General features: G+C 39.9%; 1 pseudogene; it reads left to right on the plus strand.

Moving 5' to 3' along the window:
• Positions 1-12172, plus strand: part of LOC110325089 — a 45174-nt pseudogene extending 33002 nt beyond the window's left edge.
• Positions 12173-15130: the final 2958 nt, after the last annotated feature.

The following is a 15130-nucleotide window of genomic DNA, read 5'->3' on the forward strand; positions in this document are numbered from 1 at the left end:
TGCCATTTCCTTGGATGCACATTCTGATGCTTCGTCTGTATCTTCTCCCAGATATTAAAAAAACAAAAAAACAAAACAAAACAAAAAAAAACAAAAACAAAAAAGCAACAACGAAGTTTGGAAAGTGATTATGCAAAGGAGGAATGGAGTTCAGGAAAAAAAAAAACTCTTTTGGTTCTGTCATCACCAGATGTGAACATCTGCTCTCTTGTTTGTGTCTCTGACCACATTAAGTATTTGATGCCCCATCCAAATGACTGTTTTGTGGGTTTACCAAGCACTTTAATGACAAATGCATTTAACCTTTAACCTGGAAGCAAATGTCATGTTGTCCCTTACTTACAGATGTCAAGTGATCTCTATTGCAGTTCAGAGAAGCCAGCAAGAGGCTGAAATGTCTGTGTGTGCCTGAAGTGGATTGAGAATAAATGTGCACATTTGTTGCCTGGAAAACATTTTCAAAGCGAGATGAAGAGTGCCCAGCGAGACTGTCTTTGTGCCATCTTCGTTTAATTTGGCTCATCTCTGCTCTCTATTCTAGCACTTGGCTGAAGAAAAAGCATGCCTAGCTTGAACAATGAATATTTTATATTTTTAGCCATAATTGCCTTTGACAAGCTTATTTGGAGAGATTTTGTTGGATTCTTGTTCTGCACGTATTGAGAGAATCAAGTTGTCATGTGGTTTTTCTGTTTCATTCTGTTAATGTGACAAGTCACATTAACACATGAACGTTGAACTTACCTTGAATGTAGTCCCCTTAGTTACAGTGCATGGCCTTTGGTGTGTGTGGTTGAATTGGGTTTGCTGGTATCTTTGGGGGCATATTTTTGCATCTGTGTTTATCAGAGATAATAATGGATAGTTTTCTGTGGTGTCTTTATCTGATCTTGATATCACAGAGATTATGGCTCCACAAAATGAATTTGACACTAGTCCCCTGTAGGCTTAGATTTCTCAAAACCTATTTTAATAAGGGTTTTTAAACACTTCGACTTTCCTTCTGGCCCACTGACCAGAGGTAGCATGAAAGAAAGGTTAATAGGAAATGGGGGATGTGGACCTGTGTTTAGAAGTAGTTCTTGGGAAGGGGGAAATTCCAATCTTCATTATCAGGATATCAGCAGTCTAGTCCCAAACACCAAGCACTAAGCAGTACCAGCAGCTTGATCCAAAAGAAAACACGAGGCTCTGCCTAGTCAGCATGAGTCTGCAGAAGCAGCAAGAAGCCTCTGGAACACCATGAGAAGCTCTTTGACATTTTTCTCTTACAAAGTCCTGACAAGTGAAGATCAGTGAAGACCAGCAAAGCATGGGAAGGGGAACCAATGCAAGAGCGTCCTCTCAGTCTCTGTGGGGTTATACTTACATTCTTTCTAAATATCTCTTACCCTCCCAGTGTCCACCCCTGCAAAATATCACATACCCTTCCACAAGACAGCTTCCAGGAAAACACCACAGTCTGTTCTCAGCAAAGCATCTCCTCACATGTGTGCTTCAGCAAAACATTCTCTCATAAGACAGCTTTCAAAAAAAAAAAAATCACACGACACAACTGAATCTCTTAAGAAACCAGAAATTTCCACTTAAGCCCCCTTCTATATTTGGAAGAGTGTAAGAAATATTGCCATTCATTCTTTTAAATGTTTGGTAAAATTTACCCACAGAGCTGCCTGATCCTGAGCTTTCATTGTAGGGAGACATTTGGTTGCTTATTCAAAGTTATTATTGGTCTATTCATACTTCCTATTTAATCTTGGGAAATGTATGCTTCTAGGAATTTATTTATATGTAATAGTTTTAAATTTCAACTTGACCTAATCCTGGGTAGTTCCTATAGGAACTGTCTATATTTGATTGGCCTGTGGGTTAGTCTGTGGGGGATTGTCTTAATTGTGATGTGGAAAGACTCAAACTATTGTGGACAACACCATTACCTAGACAGGAGTTCTGAAGCATATAAGAAATAGATCTGAGTGTAATCAAGCAGCAAGCAGCAAGCAGCAAGCAAGCAGTCAGCAAGCAGCAAGCAGCAAGCAGCAAACAGCAAGCAGCAAACAGCAAACAGCAAGCAGTGAGCAAGCAGGCAGCAATCAAGCAGGCAGCAAGCAGCAAGTAAGCAAGCAGGTGGCAAGCAAGCAGGTGGCAAGCAGCAAGCAGTGAGCAGCAAGCAGGCAACAATCAAACAGGCAACAAGAAACAAGCAGACAGCAGACAGCAAACAGCAAGCAGACAGCAAGCAGCAAGCAGACAGCAAGCAGCAAGCAGACAGCAAGCAGACAGCAAGCAGCAAGCAGCAAGCAAGCAGGTAGCATTTATTCCTCTTTCTTCTTGATTAAAGATGTGATGTGCCAGTTGCTTCAAGCTCCTGCTGCCATAACTTCCCCTCAGTGATAGCATGACTTGGAATTATAAGCTGAAATAAGCCCTTTCTTACCTAACTTGTTTTTGTCCGGGCATTTTATCACAGGAACAGAAATGAAACAGAAAGAGTATAATAAAACCTATTAATAAAATAAATGGAACTTAACTAAATACAATATGGATATTTATGGTAATTCGAAAGATAACATAATGGTCAAAACCCATAGAGAAACCACCAGAGCTTCCTCTCTAGGATCTGAATAAGGCAAAGCGGTTCACTCTCACTACTTCTATTTAATGTATTAGAAGTCCCAGCCAGGGTTATCATGTAGAAGAATGAGAATTGATCCGTTCTTATCTCCTTGTACAAAGCTCAAGTCTAAGTGGATCAAAGACCTCCACATAAAACCAGAGACACTGAAATTGATAGAGGAGAAAGTGGGGGAAAGCCTCAAAGATATGGGCACAGGGAAAAAATTTCTAAACATAACAGCAATGGCTTGTGCTGTAAAATCAAGAATTGACAAATGGGACCTCATAAAATTGCAAAGCTTCTGTAAGGCAAAGACACTGTCAACAAGACAAAAAGGCCACCAACAGATTGGGAAAGAATTTTTACCAATCCTAAATCTGATAGAGGACTAATATCCAATATATACAAAGAGCTCAAGAAGCTGGACTCCAGAAATTCAAATAACCCCATTAAAAATGGGGTACAGAGCTAAACAAAGAAATCTCTACTGAGGAATATCGAATGGCTGAGAAACACCTGAAAAAATGTTCAACATCCTTAGNCATCAGGGAAATGCAAATCAAAACAACCCTGAGATTCCATCTCACACCAGTCAGAATGGCTAAGATTAAAAATTGAGGCGACAGCAGATGCTGGCGAGGGTTGTGGAGAAATAGGAACACTCCTCCATTGCTGGTGGGATTGCAAGCTTGTNCAACCACTCTGGAAATCAGTCTGGTGGTTCCTCAGAAAATTGGACATAATACTACCGGAGGATCCAGCAATACTTCTTCTGGGCATATACCCAGAAGATCTTCCAACTGGTAATAAGGACANATGCTCCACTATGTTCATAGCAGTCTTACTTATAATAGCCAGAAGCTGGAAAGAATCCACATGTCCCTCAATAGAGGAATGGATACAGAAAATGTGGTACATTTACACAATGGAGTACTACTCAGCTATTAAAAACAATGAATTTATGAAATTCTTGGGGAAATGGATGTATCTGGAGGATATCATTCTTAGTGAGGTAACCCAATCACAAAAGAAGTCACTAGATATGCACTCACTGATAAGCAGATATTAGCACAGAAACCTAGAATACCCAAGATTCATTTTGCAAAACACAAGAAAACCAAGAAGGAAGACCATCGTGTGGATACTTCATTCCTCCTTAGAATAAGGAACAAAATACCCATGAAAGGACATAGGTACAGAGACAAAATTTAGAGCTAAGATGAAAGGATGGACTATCCAGAGACTACCCCATCTGGGGATCCATCCCATCATCAGCCACCAAACCCAGGTACTATTGCACATGCCAGCAAGATTTTGCTGAAGGGACCCTGATATAGAGGTCTCTTGTGAGGCTATGCCAGTGCCTGGCAAACACAGAAGTGGATGCTTACAGTCAGCTATTGGATGGAACACAGAGCCCCCAATGGAGGAGCTAGAGAAAGCACCCAAGGAGCTGAAGGGGGCTGCAACCCTGTAGGTGGAACAACAATATGAATTAACCAGTACCCCCTGAGCTCGTTTCTTTAGCTGCATATGTAGCAGAAGATGGCCTAATCGGCCATCATTGGGAAGAGAGGCCCCTTGGTCTTGCAAACTTCATATGACCCAGCACAGGAGAATTCCAGGGCCAAAAATTGGGAGTGGGTGGGTAGGGGAGCAGGGGCGGGAGGAGGGTATAGGGAACTTTTGGGATAGCATTTGCAATGTAAATAAAGAAAATATCTAATAAAAAAAGAAGTCCCAGCCAGATAAATTATAAAGAACATGAAACAAAAGATACCAGAATTAACATGGAAGAAGTGAACTTACTTCTCTTTACAAATGTATGTAATCCTGTATGTAGAGAATCCTAAAATTTCCACAAAACACTTCAATTAACAAATGAACTCAACATACAAAAATCAGTCATGTTCCCTTAATGCTTATAATGACCTATCTGAAAAGAAAATTAAAAATCCCAATTACAACAATATTAAAAGGAAGGTTTAACCAAAGAGGTAAAATATGTGTTCATAGAGAATTGTAAAATATCAGTAAAAAAATTGGTAAGGGCAAAAGTAATGGGAAAATGGCTCCTATCCATGGGTTAGAAGAATTACTACTGTCATATCTAAATTTCACAGAAATATTTATATAACTAGAACAAGCAAGATTCCAGGGTCATAAAAATTCTAAATAATAGCACACTGTATCCTAAACAGAAAAGGCTATCTTGAGAAAGAAGAACAAAATTGAAGGTATCATGCTTTCTGATTTAAAATTTTATTTCAAAATAGTATTAATAAAATCAGGCTGGCAGTGGCATAAGAACATTGAATAATGGAACAAAATAATGTTCAGAAATAAGCCTACACATACATATTAAACTAATGTTGGATGAGTGTACCAAAATTATGTAGAAAAGAAAGTCTTTACAATGGTGCTTGCTAAGATGAATATTCACCTGCAAAGAGGATGAAATTGCATCCTTATCTTAAAATGGACCCCCCAAATCAACCAAAGATAGACAGAAGACATAACAAACAGCTCAAAACTTGCAAAATGGTAGCCTAGAGGCACCTTCTCCCTGTAAGGAAGACCCAGAATCAAATGAATAGTCGCTGTTCACTGAGAACATTGGAGTAGAATGTTGGAACACCCAATGAAGCTGTGGGAAAGCTGAGACAGAGGCATAGGATGGTTTTATAAACGAATGAAGGCTTTGCCTCAGCTGCCCCATTGGTCAGTTGGAGCCAGTCTTAACTCAGGAAGATGCTCTTTGGTAAGAAAAATGCCACCGCCCAGGGGCACTGATTCAAGACAAGCCCACCTGTGCCTATCTGCTGCTGTGTGCTTTACATCCTTATTGGGTCCTAGACTGCTGGGATGACTTTATCCTTGCAAGTCCCATAGAGACTGATGGGTACCACTATGCAATACATATCCAGGCTTGCTGGAGCGAGCCCACCTATGCACAACCCATGAAGCCTGGCATGGCCCTTTCACTACTGTGTGAGTGTGTTACTTTGCCTGAGCTCTCTAGAGGGGCTCTACAGGGTTTTCTCTGCCGTAAACGAAGCTGTTGATTACCCAGGAAGCTCTGTGGAGATGATATTTCTGCATCCACAGGGAGCCAGAGCCTGGGTAGCATACTAACATACTAAACAGCACTCAAGGCTTAGGAGAAAAATCATTTTATAGAATTGGTAGTGATAACAGGTCCACGGGAGGTGCAAATGTTGATAGAGCGATACAAGAAGTTTGACCAATTAAGGTAACATGATACTTGCAAAAGAACACAATAACTCTACCTACAGACCTCAAAGTAAAGAAATTGGTAGGCTGCCTGCAAAGGACCCAGACAATGACTCTAAGGAGACCTCAGAAGATACAAGAGAATGAAAAAGGGCAATTCAATTAAGTTAGGGAAACCATTCATGGTCTGAATGAGAAATCTGGCAAAGAGTGAGAAGCCGCTAAAAGAGTGAGACGAGAACCTTTACTTGAAAAATGCAATAAATAAAATGAAAAAATTCAGTAGAAATCTCAAGCCACAGACTTGATCAAGCAGAAGAAAGAATTTCTGAACTCAAAGGTATGTTTTTTGAGATAACTCTTTCTCTAAATAAAAAGAATGAAGCACAATGTCCCAAGACATCTGTGCCATTATGAAGTAAATACATTTTCAAATTACAGGAATTCCTGAAGAAGGAGGGAAGGGAAAAGGCATAGAAAATAAGTTCAGCAAAACAACAGCTTCCCAATGTACTGAATTTTAGGAGCGATGGGGACAACCAGAGCTGGGAGGCTCAATGGGCCTCAAGTGGATTTGGCTATCAAAAGGTAATCTCTATATCATATTGCAGTCAAATTGCCAACAGTCCAAGAAAAAGAGAATTCTGAAAAGAGGAAATATGCCAAGTTACATCTAGGGAACCCTCCATTAGCCTATCAGAATATTTCTCAGCAGAAATCATATTCAACCCTGCAAAGGCATCCAGATGTCAGCCAAGAGCACAAAGTCAGCAAAGCTGTCCTGTAGACAAGTAGGCTGAGTACTGCCAGGGTGGCTGAAGGGCTTTCTCCAGAATGGGGAGGATACTTAGCAGCATAATAATGTGCAAAACTACAGGGTCCACTCAAAAGTTAAGTCTACAAGAGAGAAAGAAGATCAATCCCTACTAATACAGAAAACCACCAAATCATAATGATAAACAGAGGAATAAAGAAACAAAGGGGAGAATGAATATAGAATCACCAGAAAGAAATCAACATAAAAACAGGAACAAGTCTCTACAAATCACATGGAAAGTAAATAAGTGGATCACATGATCCAATGAAAAGATGTGTGCCTTAGCTAGGATTATTGTTGTTAAGGTGAAACAGCATGATCAAAAGCATGCTGGGGAAGAAAGGGGTTGTTACAGTCCATTACTGAAGGAAGCCAGGACAGGAACTCAAGCAGGGCAGGAAGCTGAAGACAAGATCTGATGCAGAGGCCATGGAGGAGTACTGCTTACTGTCTTGCTCCTCATGGCTTGCTCAGTCTGCTTTCTTATAGAACTCAGGACCACCTGCCCAGGGGTGGCTCCACCCACAATGGGCTGGCCCTTCCCCATCAATCACTAAAGCTTTCCAGGCTTGCTTTCAGTCAGATCTTATGGAAACATTTTCTCAATTGAGGTTCCCTCCTCTCTTATAACTAGCTGTGTCAAGTTGACATTAATCTAGCCAGAACAACTTATGCTGGGAGAAAAATGGAATAAACTCAGAAACAATTCTAGCAACGTATTGCTTGTAAGAATCTCCCCTCACCAGTAAATACACAGTCTGAAAATAAGTGGTTGGAAGATACTCTGCATAAGCCAGAAGCAAAACTCATTAGGAGAAGCTACATGTACATTGTATAAAATAGACTAAGCCAAAAGGGAGACAAAGATGGTAGTGTACAATGACCAAAGGGTCAGTACAGCAAATAAGAAAATATCAAGCATTTCCATGCCCAGTGCTAGAGTACCACACAGTCTGTTTGCTCTTACGACTTCTGTCATGGTTTTTAAGTTACTGTACCCGTGCCTTCCACACACACACATGGGTATTTTAATTAGCTGTGAGCATCCTTTCACAACATATATGTATATCAAAACTAAAAATTGTATTTCAATAAATTTGTTTAAAAAAAAACAGAAAAATTATACCTTCTACACTAAGCCTTTCCAATGCACACTGTTTGCAAATATAATTTGGATAACAGTAAATATAATTGCGTTAGCCATATATTAAATATTTAAGAGTGCTTAAAAGAAACCATTTTTTTTTTTTTGATATGAAGCTAGTTGTCTTTCTAGTTCTAACCTGTCATGGATTTTTCATTTTTAGTGGTGGATAAATTCTTTAAAATATATTCAATAGTGAAACTGTAAAATCCAGTGTGAAGCTCTACTGATTCAGTTCCAAATATCTGCTTTGGCTATGTAGAGGTTCACTGAGATGTATATGATATATATATATATATATATATATATATATATATATATATATATATATATATATATTTGTAGACATTATATATATTTACAAGTTTTTTTAATGAAGTTTATAATATAGTGCATTTTGTGTTCTTTATTTTTTCCTTATTTTTGAGGATTTCATCTATATGTACAATGGAATATGATTATGTTTACCCTCTGTCTTTCTCCCTCATCAGCCTTAGATCCCCCTAAACATCCCTGTCTTTCTTGCATGTCTCTGACTGTGGGTGGATGTGGACCATACACCGGAGCACGGGGCCCTAGCAGTGGGCATATCCACAGTAAAGAGTGGTTTCCCTTTTCCCTGGTAGCCATTGCCTGACAATAGCTTCTCAGGATGGCATGAGGCCTGAGTTTGCCTATCCAGGCAAGCGATAATAATGATTATTTATAATAATAATTAAAAAGGAAGAAGAGGTCATGAAGTTGAGATGGAATCAGGGACATGGGGGGAGGGAGGTGGACTGAGAGAAGGAGGGATGGGAATGATGTAAGTACTAATATATGAAAGTACCAAAAGAAACATTTTAAATTAAAACAAACAAACAAGCAACCCCTCCACGAAGGTATCTTTCCTACCTTTGTTCCTCTCAGGTGGCCTGGCCTCAGCTACCCCCACCCCTGCCCTCAGAGCAAAAGCCATCAGTCTCTCTTTGACCTGCCAGATAATCAGAATTCTCCTGAGTGCTTGGGTTTGTTAGACTTCCCAGATTTTCTTTACCTTCCAGTGTGCCTGTGACATCACGCCCCAATGATACAGAGCTGGACGGTGGCCCTTTTCGAGGGTGACTTGCACTTCATGCCTATTTTATGTTTTAAGTAGTGTATTTTATTATATAAAACAATGACTTTAATTGTAAAATTCTCATGCACATCTTGATCATGTTCACACTCCAAACCCCTAGTTACTCACTCTTATCCCCAGGGCATCTCTGAACTCTCCTGTGCCTCCCTCAGTCTTCTTTATTTTTATGTCTCCGTGCTTTCTGATTCTGTATTTGAGTGAAAATACTGTCTTTCTGAATTTAGTTTGTATTGCTTAACATGATGATCTCCGTTTTACCTGCTTTTCTTTCTTCTTTCTGCAGATAGCGTGATTTTGTTTTGTACTGTGTGAGGCATACAGTCCTCGTTTCCTTTGTCATTTCACCCACTGACACTTTGACACAGTGGCACACAGGCTGATTCCATGCATTGGCAATTGTGACTAGGGCTGAGATAAACATGGCTATGGAGGTATCTTGATTGTGTGCTAAACTAATCCTCTGGAGTATTAACTAATTAATTCCTTTGGCACCCTGAGTAGAAGAGCTGGATCATAAGGTAGTTCTATTTTTATTCTTCGAGGAACCTCCATACTGATTTCCACAGTGGCTGGACTAATTAGCATCTGAATCAACAGGGTGTGAGGGCTCCTCTTCCTCTGCTTCCTTGATGGCATTTCTTTTTTCTTTTTTTTTTTATTCTTTTTATTCTTATTTTTTTTACTTGTTTGTTTTGAGACAGGGTTTCTCTATGTAGCCCTGGCTGTCCTGGAACTCACTCTGTAGACCAGGCTGGCCCAGAACTCACAGAGCTCTGCCTGCCTCTGCCTCCTGAGTGCTGGGATGAAAGATGTGGGTCGCCATCACTGTCTTGGCAGCACATTTTTGCTTTCTTGATGATGTTAGTCATTTTACTTTTGGGAGACAAGATTTCTTTTGCTCTTGTAATGAGGTCTCACTATGTAGGCCATACTGCCTCAAATTCATTGTATTCCTGCCTCAGCCTCCCAGGTACTGTGACATTTGTTGGCTAGATTACTTTTTTTTGTTCCATATTTTATATTCTGGATATTATCCTCTATTGGATGAATAGGTCAAGGGTTCTCGCCAGCCCAGGGGCAGTCTTTTCACTGACTGTCACCTTTACAATGTAGGCTCTTTAGCTTGATGTAATGCCATTTGTCATCTCTTTCTAATACTTCTAGAGTGACCAACACCCTATTCAGGATGTCGTTGTCCCCCCTCCACCCCCTCCACCCCCTCCAACCCCCTACCCCTATCTCTGGAAGTGTTTCCTCTGTGTTTTCTTACATTACTTTCATTTCTTACACCTGAGTTATTTGTCACTTTGTCCTCTATTTTTGGTTGGTTTTGTACAAGGTAATAAATAGGTGGGGATCTACTTTCTTTCTTTCTTTCTTTCTTTCTTTCTTTCTTTCTTTCTTTCTTTCTTTCTTTCTTTCTTTCTTTCTTTCTTTCTTTCTCTCTCTCTTTCTCTCTTTCTTTCTTTCTTTCTTTCTTTCTTTCTTTCTTTCTTTCTTTCTTTCTTTCTTTCTTTCTTTCTTTCTTTCTTTCTTTCCACATGTACATACCTCAATTTTTTACTTCTTTTGTTAAAAAGATTATTTTCTTCAATGTATAAATATTTTAAAATTTGTATTTATTTATTTTTTATGTATCTGTTTGTGGGTACCTGTCTGTGTACCGTGTACATGCAGTGCCTGCGTGGGTCAGAAGAGGACATCAGCTCTCTTGGAACTGGAGTTACAGATGGCTATGATTTCTTGTGTAGATGCTGAGAACCGATCCTGGGTTCTCTGCAAGAGATATGCTCTAATCTGTGGGGCCATTTCTCCACCTAGGTTAAGAGTCAGATAGCTGTAGTTGTGTGGGCGAATTTATGGCTCCTCTGTTCTACTGTATTAGTGTAGGTGTAGTGTATACTGATGCCAAGATATTTTTGTTACTTATGGTTCTATAGCAGTGATTCTCAACTTTCCTAATGCTTCAACCCCTTAATACACTTCCTCATGTTGTGGGGATCCCAAATCATACCCAATTATTTTTATTGCTACTTTATAACTATAATTTTGCTACTGTTATGAATCATAATATACTCTGTGAAAAGATTGTTAAACCCTCAAATGGGTTGCAGCCCACAAGTTGAGAACTATACTACTCTATCATATTATTTGAAATCCAGTATTTTTATACCTCTGGAATTTTCTCTCTGCTCAGGGCTCCTTTGACTATTTGAATTTTTTAGTGACTTTGAATGAATTTTAGATTTGTTTATTCTGTCTTTGAAGAATGCCTTTGATATTTTGATGGTGGCTGTATAGAATCTGTATGTATCACTTTTAGTTAAAAAAAAAAAAAGACCATTGCCACAATATTAATTCTACTGACCAAGGGATTGAGAGGCCTTTTTGTGTGTGCTGTCTTTGAACATTTTTTTTCATTGTTTTATAGTTTACAGTGAACAGAGGGCTTTTACTTTCTTGGTTGGTTTATCCTAGGTATTTTAATCCCTTTGAGGCTATTATCAATGGGATTGATTGTCTGCTTTCATTGCCAGTATGTTTGCTATTGGGATTTGAAAAAAGTCACTATTGTGAAAACCAGACCATGAAGCTTTTTGCTTCCTCTTTGAGCCAGCACTGAGCAACGGGAATCTTTTGGGACAACTGGCACAAGGACTACATGAGAGGGGGATGGAGAAAGCCCTATCACAAGAAGCAGAACTATGAGCTGGGATGGGGTGTTCCCAACATTGGTCTTCATTGCCTACACACAGTCTGGAGGCAATAAGAAGTACCTTGCCCTGAGGTTGGATATGGGGAACGTTTTCTGGTGCTCTGAGTGTTGAACCAAAAAACAAGAATCATTGATTTCATCTGCAATGCACCCAGTACCAAGCTGGTCTGCACCAAGCCCTGGTGAAGAACTACATTGTGCTTATTGACAACACACTAGCAACAGTAGTTATGAGTCCCACTATGTTCTGCCCCTGCCTGGGCTGAAAGAAGTGGGTCTAGCTGACTCTTAAGGAGACAGAGATTTTAAATAAAAAGCTATCAAAGAAAATTTAAAATAAATACGATGAAAGGAAAAAGACCACTAAAGCCAGCAGTCTCCCGGAGGAGCAGTCCCAGCAGGGCAAACTTCTTGCCTATATTGCTTCAAAACCAGGCTAGCAAGGCAAAGCATATCGCTCTGTGCTAGAAGGCAAGGATATGGAGATATATCTGAGAATGATCAAAGCCCGGAAAGGCAAATAAACCATCATTCATGGCTCATGAAATAAAAGTATTTATTCTTCTATTTAAAAAGCTGCTATTCCTATTGATCTGTCTTCTGTTGCTTTGCCTAACTTGGTTTATTAAGTCTAAAAGTCTACAAATAGCTAAAACTTACTGCTTACCTTATTTGTATCTTTACTTCTTTTCTTGCCTCACTTCTCTAGCTAAATCTTTTGTACTATCTTGAATGAAAACAGTGGATATTCCCGTCTCATAATTTTCAAGGAAAAGCTTTCACTCCATCCCTCCCCGTTTAGTCTTCCACTGACAATGAGCTTGTCATATATATGGCAATGCTATGTTTGCATGTGATTCTTTCATACTTAGTTTCATGAAAAGACGTGTGTTTTACCAATCTGTTTTCTGCATGCATTGAGATGATCATGTGGTCTCTGACTAGTTGCTGATTGTGGTGGTTTCAATGAGAAGTAGGCTCACATAATTAAATGCTTGGTTACCAGTTAGTGGAACTGTTTGAGGAGGAACTATGTGAGGTATAGATTTGGGGTGGGCTTTGAGGTTTCAAAAGCCAGTCTCCATCTCTGCTTATGGGTCATGATGTAAAGCTCTCAACTACTGCTCCACTACCATACCTGTCTGTTTCCTGACTGATGATCATGGAGGAACCCTCTGAAACTGTAAGCAAGTCCCCAGTGAAATGCTTTCTCTTATAAAAGTTGCCTTGACAATGGGGTTTCTTCACAGCAATAGAAAAGTAAGTTGAGGGCTGGTGAGATGGCTCAGCGGGTAAGAGCACCAACTGCTCTTCCAAAGGTCATGAGTTCAAATCCCAGCAACCACATGGTGGCTCACAACCATCCGCAATGAGATCTAACGCCCTTTTCTGGAGTGTCTGAAGATAGCTACTTACTTAAAATAAATCTTAAAAAAAAAAAAGAAAGAAAAGGAAGTTGGTAACAGGGATTAGAGTATTGCTATGACAGGCCTGAACATAGAGCTTCTTGGAGGAATATGGAAGACTTTGGGACTTTAGACTAGAAAGATGGTTGAATGCTTTAACCAGGTGTAACAGGCCATACTAGTAGCAGTATGGAAGACAACAGTGCTGAGCGTTATGTGGACTATGGGGTTTCGAGGGGATTATGGGGCCTCAAAAGTTTCAAGGGGGAAGAATATTATCAACTGACTTAGAGACCATTCTTTTTATTTATTTATTTATTATTATTTTCTTTATTTACATTTCAAATGCTATCCCAAAAGGTCCCTATACCCTCACCCCCTGCCCCTGCTCCCCTACCCACCCACTCCCACTACTTGGCCCTGGCCTTCCCTTGTGCTGGGTCATATAAAGTTTACAAGACCAAGGGGCCTCTCTTCCCAATGATGGCTGATTAGGCCATCTTCTGCTACATATGCAGCTAGAGACTCGAGCTCAGGGGGTACTGGTTAGTTCATATTGTTGTTGCACCTACAGAGTTGCAGCCCCCTACAACTCCTTGGGTACTTTCTCTAGCTCCTCCATTGGGGGCCCTGTATTCCATCCAATAGCTGACTATGAGCATCCACTTCTGTGTTTGCCAGGCACTGGCATAGCCTCACAAGAGGCCTCTATATCAGGGTCCCTTCAGCAGAATCTTGCTGGCATGTGCAATAGTACCTGGGTTTGGTGGCTGATGATGGGATGGATCCCCGGATGGGATAGTCTCTGGATAGTCCATCCTTTCATCTTAGTTCTAAATTTTGTCTCTGTACCTATATCCTTTCATGGGTATTTTGTTCCTTATTCTAAGGAGGAATGAAGTATCCACACGATGGTCATCCTTCTTGGTTTTCTTGTGTTTTGCAAGATGTATCTTGGGTATTCTAGGTTTCTGGGCTAATATCTGCTTATCAGTGAGTGTATATCTAATGACTTCTTTTGTGATTGGGTTACCTCACTAAGAATGATATCCTCCAGATACATCCATCTGCCTAAGAATTTCATAAATTCATTGTTTTTAATAGCTGAGTAGTACTCCATTTTGTAAATGTACCACATTTTCTGTATCCATTCCTCTATTGAGGGACATCTGGGTTCTTTCCAGCTTCTGGCTATTATAAATAAGGCTGCTTTGAACATAGTGGAGCATATGTCCTTATTACCAGTTGGAAGATCTTCTGGGTAAATGCCAAGAAGAGGTATTGCTAGGTCCTCCGGTAGTACTATGTCCAATTTTCTGAGGAACCACCAGACTGATTTCCAGAGTGGTTGTACAAGCTTGCAATCCCACCAGCAATGGAGGAGTGTTCCTATTTCTCCACAACCTTGCCAGCATCTGCTGTCACCTGAATTTTTAATCTTAGCCATTCTGACTGGAGTGAGATGGAATCTCAGGGTTGTTTTGATTTGCATTTCCCTGATGACTAAGGATGTTGAACATTTTTTCAGGTGTTTCTCAGCCATTCGGTATTCCTCAGTTGAGAATTCTTTGTTTAGCTCTGTAACCCATTTTTTAATGGGGTTATTTGAATTTATGGAGTCCAGCTTCTCGAGCTCTTTGTATATATTGGATATTAGTCCTCTATCAGATTTAGGATTGGTAAAAATCCTTTCCCAATCTGTTGGTGGCCTTTTTGTCTTGTTGACAGTGTCTTTTGCCTTACAGAAGCTTTGCAATTTTATGAGNTCCCATTTGTCAATTCTTGATTGTACAGCACAAACCATTGTTGTTCTGTTGAGAATTTTGTCCCCTGTGCCCATATCTTTGAGGCTTTCCCCCACTTTCTTCTCTATCAATTTCAGTGTTAGAGACCATTCTTGTGATATTCTGGCAAACCAAACCAAACCAAACCAAACCAAACCAATGTGGCTGCTTTTTCTCATTGTTCTGAAAATCTTCCTGGGGTTACTGGATTAGTGGTGTTGGCAGAGGAGATTCCAAGCTAGCTCAGTATTGACTGTGTCCTGTGGGTATTAGTGATTACTCTTATACAGAT

The sequence above is a fragment of the Mus pahari genome, chromosome 8 (assembly GCF_900095145.1).
Source record: "Mus pahari chromosome 8, PAHARI_EIJ_v1.1, whole genome shotgun sequence".
NCBI lineage: Eukaryota > Metazoa > Chordata > Mammalia > Rodentia > Muridae > Mus > Mus pahari.